Source organism: Fukomys damarensis, unplaced genomic scaffold (assembly GCF_012274545.1).
Source record: "Fukomys damarensis isolate Sample0158 unplaced genomic scaffold, DMR_v1.0_HiC HiC_scaffold_39, whole genome shotgun sequence".
Taxonomy (NCBI): Eukaryota; Metazoa; Chordata; class Mammalia; order Rodentia; family Bathyergidae; genus Fukomys; species Fukomys damarensis.
In genome coordinates this window covers 29,342,914-29,362,113 of record NW_022900951.1, presented here as the reverse complement: position 1 = coordinate 29,362,113, position 19,200 = coordinate 29,342,914, and the positions used below count along the sequence as shown (strand labels likewise).

Below are 19,200 nucleotides of genomic sequence, written 5' to 3'. Positions count from 1 at the left end.
TGGTGAAAGCTAGGGGTCTCGTTTTAACCTCTGGCAAGTTGAAATCCAGTTTTTCCAACACCATTTATTAAAGAGGCTATCTTTCCTCCAGTGAGGATAGTTGTCTCCTTTGTCAAAGATGAGGTAGCTGAGTATGTGTGGAGTTGTTGCTGCATCTTCTAGCCTATTGCACAGATCCTGGTGTGAAAAATGAAAAGTGCAAATAAAGGTCAAAATGTATAATTGATACTGTGTAATAGGAAAAAAGGGTCTAAATGAGTAGGGGAAGTAAGAGGGGCAGGGAAATGTAAGAAGGGAAAACAAAAAATATGAGAAAAGGAAAAACATGAAAACAAAATGTGTAAATGTAGAAGAGTGGAGGGGGTGGAGATCAGGGGAATGGGGGAAAACAAAAACTAAGATAGATATATCATGTAAAGTTACAAGATCCCAATAATGAATGTAAGTGTATTATATACCTAAATTGCACCAAAAAACTTAATGGGGAAAAAAAGATTAAGACCTTCATATTCTATGTTTCACACATCCAAATATATAGAACTAAGAAAGCAACAAGCTACACTACTAAACAATAGGGACATGGGGGTATACTCACATTAACAACAGGAGAATGGGAGACTTTAACAATGTATTTTGTATAAGAACTCTGAATTTCTCTTGGCCAAATGTTGAAAAATCATGCCATCTGTGATAGGTAATTATTTTTTATTGGCCATCAGTTTTATTTCTCAAGGTGGCTCCTTAGCTCATTGTTCTCTATACCTCTTTGTTTCACCAAGATTCCATTACTCTCTTCTAACTTATGTCTTGCTCTGTTCTGAACAAGACATTGAATGAGACTACCTGGTTGGTATAAATATTTGTAAGTCTGTTTCCTGACTATATACATTTATGTTCAATGATCTTTTAAACTGCTTAGAGAGCGCTTGACTTGAAACATGGGTTTGCCATGTTATAAAGCTGCACTCACCTGCCCCTCTCTAAGATTTACTTGTAAATAATATAGACACATAAAGTCTTACTTCATTGCTATGTCTTACAGGCAGTGCTCTAAATTTGTTTTTTTCTCTCAAGCTGTGTTATAATACATCATTTTTTTGTAAACCAGCCAGTTTTTCCTCCAACTTATCTCTTCTGTGTTGTCTTGTCATATATAACTGGTAAAAATCAATTTGTTCATTAAGCTAGCTGCCTGGAAACTCCTCCAGTCAGTATAAATAGTCATTTATTCCACTTTCCATCTGACACATTATTTCATATCTTTTAGTAAATGCATAGCCCACAAATAGTATGGCTTGCCTTATCCTACCCTTCTAAATGTTTTATTTTTGCCTACCATTTGATTAAAAAACAAATTTTAGGGTTCTGTTATTGCTCTGTCCTACCTCTGTTATGAAATTCTGCGTAGGCTGCAGTCACCATCATTAACCAGCCACCCTACACTATGTTTTATAATGAGTACTTATTTGTCACTCACACATCTGTGCATTGTTTGGCTCATTCAGTCTGGTTTAAACTGAGTTTACCTCCAGGGCTGAGACGCCTCCATTGGCTTGCAGTTGGCTTGACATGCCCCTAATTCTTCTGAGACAAGCAGCCTATCGTGGCTAGCAGGCAGACTCTTTACTTTGGCAATGACAAATTAAGAGGGCAGGTCAACAGCAAAAGAAGGTTTTAAGCTTCTGAATTGTTATACTCAGTCACATATTTACCAAAGCAAGTTCCAAGCCAGGTTTGAAGGAGTCCCTGGGAACCTAACTGAAAGACGGGGATCATGATGGAAATAAATATAAAAAAGCCACAATACTTAAAGTGTATTTGATTGATAATTATTTGCCTGCACCTAAAAAAATTTAAAAATCACTATTAGTAAAAGCTTCATACAGAATTATAAAGACATATGTGGGGCTTACTAAAGATTGAACCTATGGCCTTTGTACTGTGGTACATTTCCAGCCATTTTTTTTTTTTTTTGATACCGGGGATCAAACTCAGGTCCTTCCGCTTGCAAGGCAGGCAGAAGAACCACTGAGCTAAATCCCTGGCCCTCCAGCCATTTGTTGATTTTTAATAAAAAGTTATTTTGAAACAGGGGTACGTTAGATGTTAAGTTAGACAGGTGGAGTTTAAATTCTGATCTCTTGCCTCAGATTCCAGAGGGATGGGATTATAGGCATGCACTACTGCACCTGCTTTAAAGCCTTTGATTTTAATAGAAATTCAAAATTTATAGGAAATATTCAAATATTTCATGTCATATAATCTTTATAACAATTTACTAAAGCCATGAGACTGGTGCAATTCTGCCAAGTTTATAAAGGAATAACTTTGACACATGACCAGAAGGTGGCAAAGTCAGAACTGGGATCTTCTGAGTCCCTGTATGTCTACCATAGCATAGTGCCTTTTCAATGCCAAGTTTTAGAAGTGAAATCTCTTAAGAAAATTGCAATACTCCTGACACACACGGACTGTTCAGTATAACCATCCACCAACACCAAGCTGGCTCTACATTTTGCTTCTTGGCACAGAGCAGCAGAGGTATAGGCTGATCAACTGACCTGATCCTGGAGGAGGGGGACAATGGAAAGTGAGGGAAGTTAAGCCAAGTAAGACATCAGAACCAAGGAGAAAGTGCAGACCTAATCAGCAATGTCTGGGACTCCAGCACTACACTCCTGTGGGAGAAGTTCAAGCCTCGCTGGGCCAGGTGTACCACACTCCTGTCTTTTGTGCAAACTGGAAGACCTCTCTGAGGCTGAGCTAACTCACCTAAGTGTGTAGAGGCTGGGTCTAACAGGCTGTACCTCTGCCCCTAGTCCGTGACTCCTTCATCTTGCCCAAGAAAAATCACCCCACCATATGTCTAGCCAGTAAGATATCCCCTAATGTTCTCCACTTCTGCATAACCTATAAGAAAGAGCCATGTAATTAAATGGTCCTCCCATGCTCCACCCCCATAGTTGTCCACAGGTGAGCTATATAAGCCTGTGCATTTCCTAAATAAAGTGGAAGCATTTCAGAAACCTCCTTGGAGTCTGCCTGGTGATTCTGCACCTTATTCTCCCAGTCCAAGCTCCTGAACTGAACTCTGCAGACCAAGCAGCAGATGACAGCACACTCCTAAATTAACTGGGTAAGAGACAATCACAGGAGACCACCACATAGAAAGAGTGAACCAGACAGAATCTCTTGAGAAGTATAAGATCAGGATGGGAAGGACATGGGCCTTGCTTTTCTTAGCAAGCAAATAGACCTCATGAATGTCAACATTAAGTGCAACAATTCATTTGAACCTCTATCCAATAGCATAAATCCAGTAGAAACCATAATGCTAAATGCATTTCCCATTTACCAACACAAGCGATGACACACCTGGGGTTGAATGCTTACCACATAGCAGATTAAATGAACAGAGAGGTTCCTCAAAAACCCATAGGGGCTAAAGCTAAGCAGAGAAAACCATGACTAGCTAGGATCCAAGCCTGCAGAGACTGCAAAGAAGCCATTCATTCAAAAAGATAGAAAGATTTGTTTGAACAAACCTTTCTTAAAGTGTTTCTATTTCCCATTATTTTTTATTTCCTTCATCAGTTTTTTTGGATACATTGGTTTGAAAATATTGTTTTTCATCAAGTTTAGTGGTACCTTTTAGGTATACAGTACAGTTACATTCATCACTGGGATCTTGTACTTGTATATGATGTATCTTGATTCTTATTTTTCCCCATAGCCCTGCCCTCCCTTCACCCCCTCCACTCTTCCATATTTACAAATATTTTATCTTTTAATTTATTTTCCATTTTTCACTTTCAACTTTTTCTCTTGCTTCTTTCATTTATTTGCTTCATTTTTTGTATTTTGTTCTATTCTTTTTTCTTGTTTTTTCCTGTTACTGTTTTCAGTAACAGGAACAGTAACAGTATTAATTTCATTAACAGTATTCATTTCCTTAAACCCCCACCCCAAGGACCTACATCTCTTTTTCTCATCTCCTTCTCATATACAATTGATTAACTTTTCAAATTCAGCTTTTTTCCCCCTCTGGTTCCTCACCTCATCTACCTTTACTAATATACAGTAAGTCTCCAACTTATGAACCTTCAAGTTGGGAACTTTTACAGATATGAATGGATTTTACACTACAAACATTTGTAGATGCAAACAAATCACTGAAGTAGCTGTGTAGTTGGATTATACCGTATTATCAGGTTAAGGTAGTTGTAAGATTAAAACTAATTTACAGTATTTATGTTTTTTAAGCTTTACATTTTATGCTTGTATTAAAGGTGTATAAGACTTACTTTATCAGGCTTATAAACAAATTTGACTTATGAATGTTCTCCTGGAATGAAACTCATTTATAAGTCAGAAACTTACTGTAATTACTAAGATTGATGAATATCTAGATAGCTAGTTAATTTTGGACGATTACTATTAAATGTTGTTCTTTATTTATAGTTGAAGTCTATTTCCTTTTTTTTCTTTTTAATTGAGTTTATTGCTACATTTTAGGGATACAATACAGTTACAGTCATTGTTAGGATCTTGTACCTTTACATGACAGGTCTTGGTTCTTATTTTTTCCCTTTGTCCCTGCCCTCCCTTCACCCCCTCTTCCCCTCCCCATTTACAAACACTTTATTTCCATCTTTTCATTATCTCACATTTTTTCTTTTCCCTTATTACCCTTCCCCTACCCATCCCACCTTCCCTACACCTTTAGACCTTTTCTTCCCATTTCACAATGTCAGTTAGCTCATTAGGATCTTATATACTATTACAGTTTATTCACACCAGATAAACTATTCGGTATTTACACGTGTGACTTATTTATTTCACTTAGGAGTATATCCTTAAAACATTGTTCTTTTGATAGTAGAAGTGAAGAGAATCTATCCAATGTAGACCAATAGCAAATGAATAATTGTTCATACTATAATTACAGATATCTTCTTTTATTTTTTTAAGTCTGGTACGTTATTCATCCTTGAGGGTTGTTAAAGTCAGTTTGTCTTTGATGCTATAATTGATTCTGATTTTATTTCTGTAGCCAAGGTAACCTAGTTGTTGTTATTAATTAATTTTCTTTGGATACTAATATTTGAATGCATTGGGGTCATTGATAATACTTCAGCCAATGCCTGTAGAACTAGGTACAGGTTTAAATATCCTGTAACCTCCCATCTCAAGTGCATGGAAGTAAGTGGATCCTGGGACAGAGGCAAAGGCCAACACTTAGCTACACTAAGAGGAAACTTTTGAAAAACATATAAATAAAGATGTTCCCACCCTAGCAAAGATGTTTCCAACATTGTGAACTTCAAACTTCAACACAATTAATAAAAGAAAAATAAATACAAGAGGGCAAGGCAAAAATACCACCATAACTCCCAAACTACCCAAAGCTGATCAATGGGGCATTGAAGGGGAAAAAACAAAAACCACACAGATTATTTACTTCAAATGTTATCAGAAGAGATAACAAAAAAGATCAATAAAGTTTTTGTCAAATTAACAGAAGATTTAAGTAAAGAGGTGATGGGCCAAATGAACAAAACAATCAAAAAATCTAGATAATACACTAATAAAAAGATAGCATTTAAAGAACATAATGCAAATATTAATGACTAGCATAGAAAAGATTTAGTGTCCTTATAAAGGGTAAAAAAATTAATTCAGGAGATTAAGTATTCTATCAAAAGTACAGCCAGCAGAAGTAACTAATATGAAGGAAGAGTGTCACAACTAGATGACAGGGCAGCATATCAGTGACCAATTAATGAGAGATACCTTACAAACAAGATAACATGAAAAATGTATCAAACAGCTCCTAGATGATGCAAAGAAGCCTAATCCAAAGTTAATTAAAATTAGTGAAAAATCAGAAAATAGCATAAATGCTATAAAAACGTGTTTACTGAAATAGTAGCAGAAAACCTTCCAAGTAATGTAAAGAATTTAATACACATATAGAACTCCAAATAGTCATAATCAAAGAAGACTATCTCCAGGATACATCATAGCCAGTATCCCAGAAGTCCAACACAAATATAGAATCTTAAAATTAGTTCTAAAAAAGCAGTGAATCACATATAAATGTAAATACATTAGAATTATAGCAGACTTCTTAAAAATAAAACTTAAAGGCTAGGAGAACTTAGAGTAAACTGTGTCAAGCACTACAAGATAACAATTTCTAACCCACGTAATATATCTCATGACATTTTCTTTCAAAATATTGGAAAAATAAGATCTGCCCATGATAAAGAACACCTAAGGAAATTCATGAACACAAGCTAGTGCTCCAAGAAATTCTCAAGCATGTCCTAGACAGAGACAGTGAAGCTAATAATGATAAAAAGTCTAATGGAATGAGTACACCAGGTTGACTTAGTTAAGCAAAGGAGAAAGACAGGGAAACAGACAGGAAAATAAGGCAATCAAAACAATAAATCAATGCATATCAGTGATAACTCTGAAAGTTAATAGTTTCAATTACCCAATCAAAAGAACACAGACAGGAAGAATGGATAAGAAACAAAATCCAGTGGTATACAACAGACACATTTAAACCAAAGGACAAGAAACAATATTCCATGCAATGAGAATCTGACAAAGCAGGCATAACTGTAGTATATTCAGACAGATTGAACATCAAGCCAGAACTGACCAAAAGAGGCAAAGAAGGTCACTACACATTGTTTAAGGGAAAAACCCATTAGGAATAGAAAATGATAATCAACATATATACACCAAACAATAGTGAACCCAACTACATAAAACAAATAAGTACTACTAGACATAAATGGCCACATAAATATAAAAAACAAGTGTAGTGAGTTAATTCGATATTCTACTCTCAAAAATAGGTCAAATAGACAATAAGAGGAAATGCAGATGGATACAAGCTTCAAGCAATTGGACTTAATAGATATCTACAGAGTTCCATGTAACAAAAACAGAATTATACATTGTCATCAGTAGGACATGGAACTTAATACAAAATAAATCATATAGTATTCAATAGACTAAGCTTAAATAAATGTAAAAGAATTGAAATGGTAGCATGCATGTTATCAGATCATAGAGCAGTAAAACTAGAACTCAATGATAAAACACCAAATTATGCCAATGAATGGAAACTACACAATACCCTCTTAAATAATGAGTTATAGAAGAAATCAAGGAAGAAATATTCTAGAAATAAACAATAGTGGCATTAAAACACACCAGAATATATGGGACAATGAAAGTAGTCCCAAAACAGAAGTTTATAGTTGCGTAATGCGCATGTAACAAAATACAGCTAGGCCAAATAACCTAAAGTTGCATTTCAATGTTCTAGAAAAATAAGAATAATTCAAATGCAAATTTAAGGCAGGGAAGTAAATTATACAGATTAGAGCAATAATCAATGACATTGAGAACAAAATATCAGTAAGTTGGTCTTCAAAACAGTAAACAAAATATGCAAACATTTAGGGCTGGAGATTTAGCTCAGTGGTGCCGGCACATGTCTCACAAGCACAAGGACCCGAGTTCAATCCCCAGTATGAAAAAAAAAAGCAAAAAAACAAACAAAAAAAACCTTTAGCCAATCTAACCAGAAAATGGAGATAAAAGACCCACATCAATGTAATTAGAAATTAAAAGATGAAATAGCATACACTGCTGATATAAAAAATATTAACAACTACTTTGCAAGCATTAATAAATTGAAGAATTCTGAAGAAATGGTTCCTAGGTACGTATGAATAAACAAAAATTAACCAAAGGAAGATTTTAAAAACATGAAAAAGCCAATAACAGACAATAAAATTGAAGCTATTATTAAAAACTTACCAACAAAGAAAAGCTCAAGTCCATTTGGATTCACTGCTAAATTCCCCCCAGAATAGTAGTGAAAGCAATGCTGAGTAGGAATAGAAAAGTGGAAAGTTCCACAATCCTGGTCTTGAAGTTATATTATAAAGCTATGGTGAAAAAAAAGAGTATGGTACTGGCACAAAAACAGATATGAGTCTCAGTTGAACATAATGGAGGATGGAGAAATAGCGCCCAACACATTCCAAGAAATGATTTTGGACAAAGATTCCAAAAAATGCACTGTAGGAGACAGCCTCTTTAATAAGAGCTGGGAAAACTGGCTATCCATATGTAAAAGATTGAATCTGGGCCCATACCTCTCCCCATGTATTAAACTAAAATCAAAATGGATGAAACATCTAAATGTTAAAACAGAAACACTTAACCAACTGGAAGATGAAGTAAGTGAAACTCTTGAAGTCATAAGCATAGGCTAGGATATCTTTTAGATATCTTCCCAAAAGTGTTAAGGACATCATATTACAGTGATAAATGGATACCCATGTTTATAGCCATACAGTTAATAATAGCTAAATCTTGGAAGCAGCCTTATGTCCATCAACAGATGAATGCATAAATAAATTGTGGTATTTGCATAGAATAGAATACTATTCTGGCATAAGATAAACATGAGTTGCTTGTAGGACAATGTACGTACCTTGAGACCTTAACGTTACATAAATTTAATCAGACACAGAAGGTTAAATATCATATGGTATCTCTAAAATAATGAACCCATTGTAAATAAAGAGCAAAATAGAAGACAGATAATAGGAAGTAGGAAGATAGTTCTTTCCAAAATGGGAAGAGGATCAAGTGATGGAGGGAGGGTGAGGAAGGTGAGGGTAATTGGATGAAGAAAAATAATTAAGATGTGTTATGTTCGTGTACCAATTGTACACATACCAACTCTACAAGCAATGTAAAAATTATGTGCTGCACACATGTAGGAAGAAAAGAAAGTGCATTAAGAGTTAGAGGGAGGGGGAAGAGAGGGAGAAGGGAGTGGAAAGAAATGGGGTGAAAAATAAGAATTAAGATGTATTATGTACATGTACCAACTCCACACATTCACACAAAGTATGGAAACATTAAGTACTGCAAACATGTTCTAATAAAAATTTTCAAAATAAAGATGGAATATTAAAGAAATATGGGAACATTATCATGGGAAATTATCTACCCCTTTTTTGTAGTTTACATTATCATGGCCAAGTTAATGTCTAGACATTTTTCTTTTTCTAGTAGGTTCATTAAATAGCTATAGGCACAGTCCCCAACTTTCCATTTTATCCAGTTATTAACCTAATTTCTTGATTGCTGTCTATTGATTAGTGTAATTATTATCAACCCATTTACCCTGTAAAGCAAAATTTTTAAAAGGTTGCATGGATAATCTTCTTCAAGGTTTTGGCTAATTTATTTGGCTGAGTATAGGAAAGGGGAAAATATAGGACAAGTTGTGACCCTAAAATAGGGCGACTGTTTTGCTTTGAACACACTTATGTCATCATTCTTGGCACTTACTGAAGTGGTTCTATAAATTTTTTTGTGAATACCTACAGTTGTACTGTTACAGCTGCCTCCATATCCTGAATCGATTCAAAACCCTTACTTTTCATGATCATTTTGACTTTTGGGAAGAACCAAACATTGCAGAGTGACAGATCCAGTGGATGAGCAGACGCGAACAGAACATAATGTTTTCACAAGACTCCCTTTTTCTTGAATGGCATTTAACAGCAGCCTTCACCATATTTTTGATTAGGGTTCATAAAAACACTCACAAAAAAGGACTTCCAGAACTGCTTCAGAATGTGACAATAAAGATAGGATAAGTATGTTCAAAGTATGGGAAGCATTTTAAGTTGGACATAAATATTTTGAATATAAGCATTCATCATATATTTTGACCACTTCGCTCACTGTGAACAAAGGCAAAGCACCATAGCTTCCTCTAATTTTTCTTAATAGGAGGGGTAACAAACAGTGCACAAATGTAAATCTTTGTGAACCAAACCAACATCCTAGGTGTAATAAAAATATTTACAATGGAATATTTTAAGTGTGTACATAGTGTTTGAGAAGACATACTTTTGTTTCCATGACTTATAATTTAGAGTTATATTAGCAAATCACTTCGAGTCACATTTCTTACCTTATTGTCTCTTGGATAACTTTTCATACTAAACACACCGACATTTTGCCCATACTTTCCTGTAAAGAAAGAACATTTTACTGTGTATAACCTAGAGTTGTATATGATACTTATATTTTCATAATAATAAGAACTCAGGAATAAAATTATTTTTGAGCAATATCTTCAGTGTGTTTATGAACTGGCTAAATTTTGATGGAGGGACATAGAAGAAATAGAGGAATTAGAGCTGATGCATGAGTTGATAAAATTTTATGAGAATCATAAATAGTCAAATTTAAAAGATAAAAGCTAAGCTATGTGTGAATGGGTGGCACATTCCAGTTGATGAGCAATTTTTAAAATATCAAATGTCATGAACAGTTCAGGACATCTACACAGCCTCAGGACATCAACACATGAACTCTGATGAAATATGTCCTATTTGCTTGCCAGTCTTTTCTAAGTGCATCCTGAAGGTTTCCACTGAAGAGCAAACTCAAAGGAACTTCAAATTTATGATTGCTTGAGCAGAATAAAAAAAATCACATAGTAACTTCTGAAATGGAAGGTTAAGTAAATTTAAAGTGAGATCACTGCTTTATGCCATCGGTCTGAACATGATTTGGGAGGATTAGAGATAAGTGAAGCCTAAGGCTGATTTAGATGAATGAATCTTTGGGAGCTGAGCCTGAAGAAGTCGAATGAAATACCTAAGCAATAAAACTATAAAATGACACTGTGAAGTTATTTTCTTTTCCCTCCAAACTACCAAAGACTAAAAGGAAAAAAAATCTACTAAAGGTGCAAGGGATACCAGCATGCTTATATTGGAAGTACATATAAATATATTGGCTCAGGTTTCTGGTCAACTTAGTTCCAAATGTATAGGGCAATAAATTTTCAGAACATTCTGAAGGTGCCATATGTTTTTAGCTACAAATCTCAGCATTTTTCATCTAATATATATTCTTCTACCATACAGTCTCAAACATTTCTAGAAAAATTTTGCCTCAGAATAAAATGAATGAGTCTACAAACAACTTTTCTTTCAGATACACTTCTTTCCTAGACCTTGTAAGTTATACATAAATCTGTCTCAGATTGAGGACATCAAAATAGAGTTCTTCACCAAAAGAAATATTTATTAAATAGTGTCATAAACAAAACCATGAGGATACAAAAATTAAATGAATGATAGCAAATTACTGATAATTTTCTTTATATCAGGAGAAACAAAAAGTGCATTATTTATACTATATATTTTAAAACTTACAGGATTATTTGTAAGATACTATTATGCTTCTTGTGTAATAATCAGGCTCACAAATGTAAAGCTACACCTTTGTTAAATGGCTGAGCCAAGAAGAGAGTCTAAGCTTCAAGATACCAGAATGAATAATCTTAAATAACCTAAAATTTTAATTTATAACTAGTGAGGCTAATAGAGGAATAAGACAAGGATCTTTATCAAAGAGAATCTAAAATGCATGCTACACCTCAATACATCAGACATTCAAATATGGTCATAACAATATCGTGTAGCCAGCATAAATTAGTCAATGGAACAGGCTTATGAAACAGAAAATGTAGGCTGTTTTATAAGTGTCTTCTTTTAACAATATTTCAAAGTTCTCTCAATTTTTCCTACTTTTTTCTACTCATCAAAGTTGGTGCTTACCCACTTTCAGGCACCATCTTCTACCTGCCTGAAATGTATAAGTTTATGAGACTGGCTTGGGCATTAGTGGATCTCCTAGGGATTCCCACTTGTACGTTCCAATTGTCTTTGCTGTTGCACAAATTGTATTCTTTGGCTGATTCTGATCACAGTGTTAAAAAACTGGCTACAACACAAATATGAATAGATATGAGTTCCTGACCACGCCATTCACACCACATGCCCCCTCTTTCCACGTATATCTACAATGTTTCACTAGGTGTTACCTCTGCCACTTTTCCACAACTGAAAGGATTGGACAACTTGCAATATAACGTGTTTAATTATGTGAAACCAGCAGGGTTCCATAGAAAAATTCATAGAAGTCCAAATGATATAGTTCTTTAGGAATTTTTCCTGGCATTTACAAGAGGCATGAAAGAATTTGGGGCAAAATAGATTCCAGTAAGATTTTCCTAGTTAACCTTTCCATTAAACACAACTCATATATCCATCCCCCAGTCTTAGAGCAAATTTATTGTAAAGAGTTATCATAAATAATAACTAAATAAATAAGTTATCATAAATCCCATAGTCAGATTTTTTCTCTCAATTTTTTATTAGTTTATGTTTATAGTACATAATGATCACATTCCTTTTGGGGAGATGGTACGTATATATAACATACCTTCATTACTTTTGTATCCCTTTTTACTCCCATCTTTTCCCCTATTGCTATCTCCTGGTCCTCTATCTATTTGCAAAAGATCTATCTCCCTACTTCTTATTATCTAGCTTTTATTTTGCTTTTTGTTTCTGTTTTGTGTTTCTCATATAAGAGAACCATGTGATATGGTTTGACTTGCTTTACTTAATATTTGGTCACAAGGTATGTCCACTTTTCTATAAATGACTCAAGATTAACTTTGTGGTAAAATGGTACTCAATTGTGTATAAATAGCACACACTGTTTATATATATTCATCTGTTGATGAACATATGGACCACTTGTAAGATTTAGTAATTGTGAATTTTGCTTCTGTAAACATGAGTATAAATGCAATAGTCAAATGCAATGTCCTTAATATTTTCAGGACAATACATAGAAGGGGTATTTATATTAAAGAGTATCTCACCAAACAATGCAACACAATTAAAAATCTGTATCTTCCACTTGTGAATGGTGAATTAAAATCCTAATTCAATAGTTTAATGAGATGTACCAACTCATACAGTAGACGCATTATATCAGAATCGTTGAAAGTACAAACTAGGAAACAGGCATCAATATTGTTGAAGTCATCCATGCAATTGTGTAGGGAAGTTCGGGAACCACTATCTTTGCCCCTATTCTTCCTAACAAATTATTCAATGTCTGTATAAATTTGTGCGAGCAAATGCTACTCATCTTTCCTTATAGCATTCAGCACTAAAATTCATATGTATGTATCCATCTATCTAGGTCACTTGGAGTTTGGCACTTAACTTCAATTATCAACAGCATCAAAGCTTCAGGTTTTATGAAATATCATGCTTAATTTATAATGAGCTTTAGAAAAGATTACCAAGAAGAAAATATATTCCATCCTATTTATAGAATCACAAAAATGTAACATAGGTAACAATTGAATATATATTTTAAAATGGCTAGAATTTTCACTTTAATTCATGCTTATACAATTTAATTGATTTACACCCTAACATTTATTTTAACATTTTATTTCCAATTCCAAAACATGAGTAACAGTGTAGAATCTTGAAACAAAGCCTATAATTATGATGAGACTCCTCCCCCTCCCAAACATGTTTTTAGCAAGCTAGAATAAAGGAAGACCCGTTTTCGGTGATCCTCTGGTAGTAATTGGCCTCAATAAACCAGGGGCAGAAGGATTTTCTCCCAGAGAAGCAGTTATACAAGAGCAAAGTCAACACAACTGAGTCTCTTCGTAAGACAGAAAACTTTTAGAAAACCCACTGGACTTATGGAGAGATTCTACAGGTTAAACGTTGGAAACATCATGGAATTTTCACAGTAAATGTCTCTTATCTAAAGGCACAGACCGGTGCTGTATTTTCAAAAAAATGTTATTGCCTTCTAGTTCTTCAGGAGTGCAGAAACATTTGTTGAATTAAATGAGATTATCGATACAAATTGGTAGCAAGAGAAGAAAGGAGAGCAGGAAGGAGAGAGGTTGGGACAGAAAGCTTGGGATAATATTTTATTCACTTCCTCTGAAAAGACAGATCAAGATTAAAAGTTTTCTTCATAAACTTTTTTCTTTTCTATGACAATAATTTCTTGTGTATTCTATAATTATATCTTTTGTCACATAAAATGACTGCTCTATGTAATTGCTCATCATCTTTTTATGATGTAAATTTTTAATATTTGTAATATTTGATGCATTTGACATTAATTACACCCTTTCTTATATCAAAATTCTCAATGTTTTATTATATTTTGACCTTAATATAACATTTTAAGTAGACTATTTGCTTTATGGATATTTGTGATATTTTCCTTCAATGAGGAATTATAATTTAAATTAGAAAGCTCAATTTTTTTTTAGTTTAGGAACTTTACTTTATCTTTCCTGTATTTCAACAGATATTTACTAACAGATACATGATAATAATAAAGACATATACACATGTGAGAGGAAATTGTGATTCCAGAATTCTATAACTATTTAGCTTGTTCTGAGAGCAAGAAAAAAATTCTCAGACACATTATTTTTAAGAAAAATACATGAAGTTTTGTCTTTCCTGACATAATTACTTAATAATATATCTTGTCTATCCAATACAGGATTCAAGTCAATAATTCAGAAATGGGGAACATGCTGTTAAAGAAATTATAGAGCTGGTATTTTTGTACTATTAACAAAATAAACATGTTTTAACATTTTTGCTGGGAAACGCTCAGAGTAGTGTAAAACATTAAAATAAACCACAAAGAGAAAGATTATTACATTTGACCTGCAGGAATAAAAGCAAAAGTTTCTGGGTTAAAAACAATGAAATTCACATATGTACTCTTACTTTGGGGAATTAACTCAAAATAATGGTTGGAAGATAAAAGAAGGAAAAATCTACTAAAAACAGAAAAACTAGTGAATGAAATAAAGGATGTAGTAATGACAATAACTAACAAAAATATAATGCAGGTATACTTATTTGCAGGTACAATATTGAGGACTTTTTGGTATTATTCGATTCTAATAGTTCTTTTTTGTTTTGTTTTGTTTTGTTTTGTTTTTGTTCTGGGGATCAAACTCGGGACCTTGCACTTGTGAGGCAGGAGGAAGTACCAGTGAGCTAAATCCCAGACCCTATCAGTTCTTTCTACTCATCCAATTTGATCTCCACAAAAGAAAAACATAGGCAATATTCAAGGAATTTGTACAAGAATTTTCCTATCATTAAAAGACATTTTCCACTGAACACTCAAAAGAAGTATAAAATCAAATCCAAAGCGTAGCCACATTTTTACCACAGTTTGTTCAGATTTTGTTAAAGAAATGAAATTTAACAGAATTAATCTGTGGAAATTTCCTAATTAACTTTCAAATCATTCAAAAAATACTACCTTTGAAATTAGGTTATGGATACTGTGGAAACCAAAAAGTGATTCACAAGACCCTGTTACTAAAACTACTAAGTATATCTAGCTTCCTAAATATGTGCTATATCCTCTTTCTCAAATATAAGAAATCAAAAATATAGAAATATTTTAATATAACATACAATTTAGTTACATCAGTTTCCCATCAGCAGGCTAACGTATGGTGTTTTTATTTTTCTATGAAGCCGAAAGAAAGATAATAATGATTATATTGGCCAGTCCCTAATTTTAATAATACATTTAAAATCTATTCACTTCCAGTCATTTAGTGGTTGACGCAAAGACTTGCCATCTGGATCCTGCTTCAAGGAAAGGCTTGTTGCTCAGCTAATGGAAGTGGTCAGCAAAGAGACTCCCACTGTCTCAGATGCTTCAAGGTCTACCTTTGTTGGTCAAAACTGCCTTGACCAAGGCCCCATTCTTCCATGGCAAGACAATGCCTGATTTAAAGGTCTGGACTTTTCCTCATAATTCAGAAAGCTGATAGGCGATCCTTACTCCTGAGGTGACTGGTGAGGTGGCTGAGGATGTTAAACGTGCATCATATATTGATTTTTCCTTATTTCCTATCCTCTTCCCTCCTTTCCTTTAAGGATATTGACCTGTAATAAACATCTTTTGCCTTGAACACTATTTTCTCATTGATTTTAGAGAAAACAATCTGCAACAATTGTTGCCTCTTCCATTTCTTTATTACTTCTTTATACTAACTTCATCATAGCTTAATGATTTTAGCAAAACAAACAAAAGCATTTGTAAAAGTTATTCTCTTTATCAATCAAGTTGTTGATTCTCATATCAGAATCTCATACATAAACATTTCAGCTTGACATAATGTTTAATACCAGAAAGATAAATATCAGTCATTTGTAAAATATTATATACTTTCATCTATTTATTCCCTTCAAAGATAGTTTCAAGTTAACAATAATGGAATAATAATTATAAGAGTTCATCAAAGTGTATTTCACAATTTTAATTAATTATACATTACTGCATTTACAATCAAACATATACAAATATTCAGCAAGACTGTTTCTTACCAAATATCATATAATTTTCATAGTCCCAATAAAGATTTTAAATATTTTGTCATGTAATATAGCTCACATTATTATTATTTTGTTGTTGTTGTTTGGTATCAGGGATCGAACTCGGGTCCTTGGACTTGAGAGGCAGGCGGCAGAACCACTGAGGTAAATCCCTAGCCTGCGTATTATTATTTATGTATAGCTCCTGTTATAACTCAAAGCTTTTAAGAAGTACTTTGATAACCATTGTAAATGCCTATTACTTCTACTATCTTTTGTCTATATAATATAGATATAGATACAGATATAGATTAGGTACTGGGGATTGAACTCGGGACCTTGAGCTTGTGAGGCAGGTGGTGGCACCACTTAGCTAAATACTTCCATTACTTATGAGTTATTTCGAGATTATTTTATAATTTCAAGAAGTATGAAAAGGAAACATTAATTGCTTGATTCAGTACACTTTTTACAACTGAGCGGTATTGCTTTCAACTAAATTTCCTCACTAGCATTTTCCAATATTAATAATGGTATTCATGTTTGCTTTTATAGTTTTCAATATAATGCCAAATAATAGGTTAATGGCATATTCATGGTCATGTTTGAAAATATTTTCTCTTATAGTCAAAGTAGATGTTGGATTTTCTCAAATACAATTTTTTTATTTATTAAGAACATTTCTTTTTCTTTCAGCTTTAATTGAGTTTATTGGTACATTTTAGGGATACAGTACAGTTACATTCATTGTTGGGATCTTGTACCTCCATGGCAATTCAAATACAATTTTTTTATTTATTAAGAACATTTCTTTTTCTTTCAGCTTTAATTGAGTTTATTGGTACATTTTAGGGATACAGTACAGTTACATTCATTGTTGGGATCTTGTACCTCTACATGGCAAGTCTTGATTCTCATTTTTCCCCCTTAGCTCTGCCCTCCCTTCACCCCCTCCTCCCCTCCCCATCTACAAACACTTTATTTTCATCTTTTCATTCTCTCACATTTTTTTCTTTTCCCTTTTTACTCTTCCCCTACCCATCCCATCTTCCCTACACATTTAGCTCCTTTCTTCCCATTTCTAAATGTCAGTAATCTTATTAGGATCTTATGCATTGTTGCAGATTATTTACACCAGGGAAACTATTCGGTATTTACACGTGTGACTTATTTATTTCACTTAGGAGTATATCTTCAATATGTATCCATTTTCCTATGAATGAATCTATTTTCTCGCTCTTTATGGCTGAGTAATATTCCATTTTATAGAAAAACCACAGCTTCTTTATCCAGTTTCCAACGGATGGGCAAATAGGCTGTTTCCAAGATTTAGCTATTACAAACTGTGCCGCTATAAACGTGGGTGCACATACTTCTCTGTGATATAATTATTTTAGTTCTCTTGGAAAGATACCCAGCAGAGAGATGGCTGGGTCAAATGGAACCTCCAGTCTGAAAGAAATTGAAGAGGATATAAAAAAATGGAAAGATATCCCCTGCTCCTGGGTAGGAAGAATTAAGAGCATTTCTCTTTCCAAGAAACCTTTTATTATATTAGAACATAGAATATTGATTTCCTATGTTTTCCATAATCTACTAAGGATTTTTGCATCTGTATTTGTAATTATATTTGAGACAGTCATTTTTTTGTTTGTGATTCTCAGATTTATTAACATCATAACAAATAAAATTACATTAACTTTTTTCTCAGTCTGAATTATATTTAAAGTATGGAGGATTTTTCCTGTGAAATTCAAAATCAAATATAGATCCATTCAATCATTAGTTTTAGGGGTGAATATTTGATAAGTATTTCTCCATTTCTCCGTGTTATAATTCAATCATTAGCTTCAATTATTCTACCACTTGTTTTAGTTCATTTTATGAATCTCAAAAATTCAAAGTGATAATATTATTATGGACCTCTTATGTTTATAAGGTAGTTCTTTTAATTTCATATTTATGATTGATTGCTTTAATTCATGATTTAGATTTTGTTATTCTAATTTATTATATTTTGTTTTTAATATGAACACATTAAAATTTGATGTAATATTTAATTAATTAGTTATGTCCTCGTAGTTTATAGCTTACTAGCTCACTAATATCTAGAAGAGAAAACAAGAACAAGAATTTTTAAGAATTTTTGGTTTTAGCTGTTTATCTGAATTTTTTTTTTGGTACCCGTGATCGAACTCAGGTCTTTGTGCTTGCAAGGCAGGCAGGCGGCGCAACCACTGAGCTAAATCCCCGGCCCTATCTGAGATTCTTTAGACCTATTTTTTTATTAATTTAGATCTTGTCTTTTGGTCATTTAATAGTTTGTTACTATAATTATCAAAAGTTTTCAAATGAAACTTATTTTTCATTAAGTTATTGGTATATTTTAGGTATACAATGTGATGACATTCATTGGGAATTTGTACCTTAAATAGCATATCTTGGTTCTTATTTTTCTACCCATTCCCCTGACCTCCCTTCAACCCCTCCACCTCACCCTCTTCACAAAGACTATGTTTCTGTTTTTTCCTTTTCCGACACTTATTCCTTTCCCTTCTTTCCTAAGTGTAAAAGCAGTTCTTTGTTTTCTGGTTTCCAACATTTTGTGTTACTGATTGATGTTTAATGTCATTATTTTCTAATTTTATGGAATCATATTTGGAGATTATGGTTTGAAAAATTTATAGCTTATATGAAAAATTTCTATAAGTTTTGAAGGAAGTTTAATCTACTGCATTTTCTTTGAAGCTTTAAAGTTTTTTTTTTCTTTTTTGTTACTGGGCATTGAACTTGGGACCTTGCACTTCCGAGGCAGCTGCTGGAACCACTGAGGTAAATCCCTGGCCATACGGTTTTTTTTTTTTTTTTTTTTTTTTTT

General features: G+C 33.4%; 1 long non-coding RNA gene across 1 annotated transcript in view; it reads right to left on the bottom strand.

Moving 5' to 3' along the window:
- Positions 1-10,031: 10,031 nt before the first annotated feature.
- LOC117284783 overlaps positions 10,032-19,200 on the bottom strand; it is a 198,601-nt gene continuing 189,432 nt past the window's right edge. The window contains exon 3 of the long non-coding RNA XR_004515873.1: positions 10,032-10,086. This is a non-coding gene — a long non-coding RNA (uncharacterized LOC117284783). The remainder of the gene's footprint in view (positions 10,087-19,200) is intronic.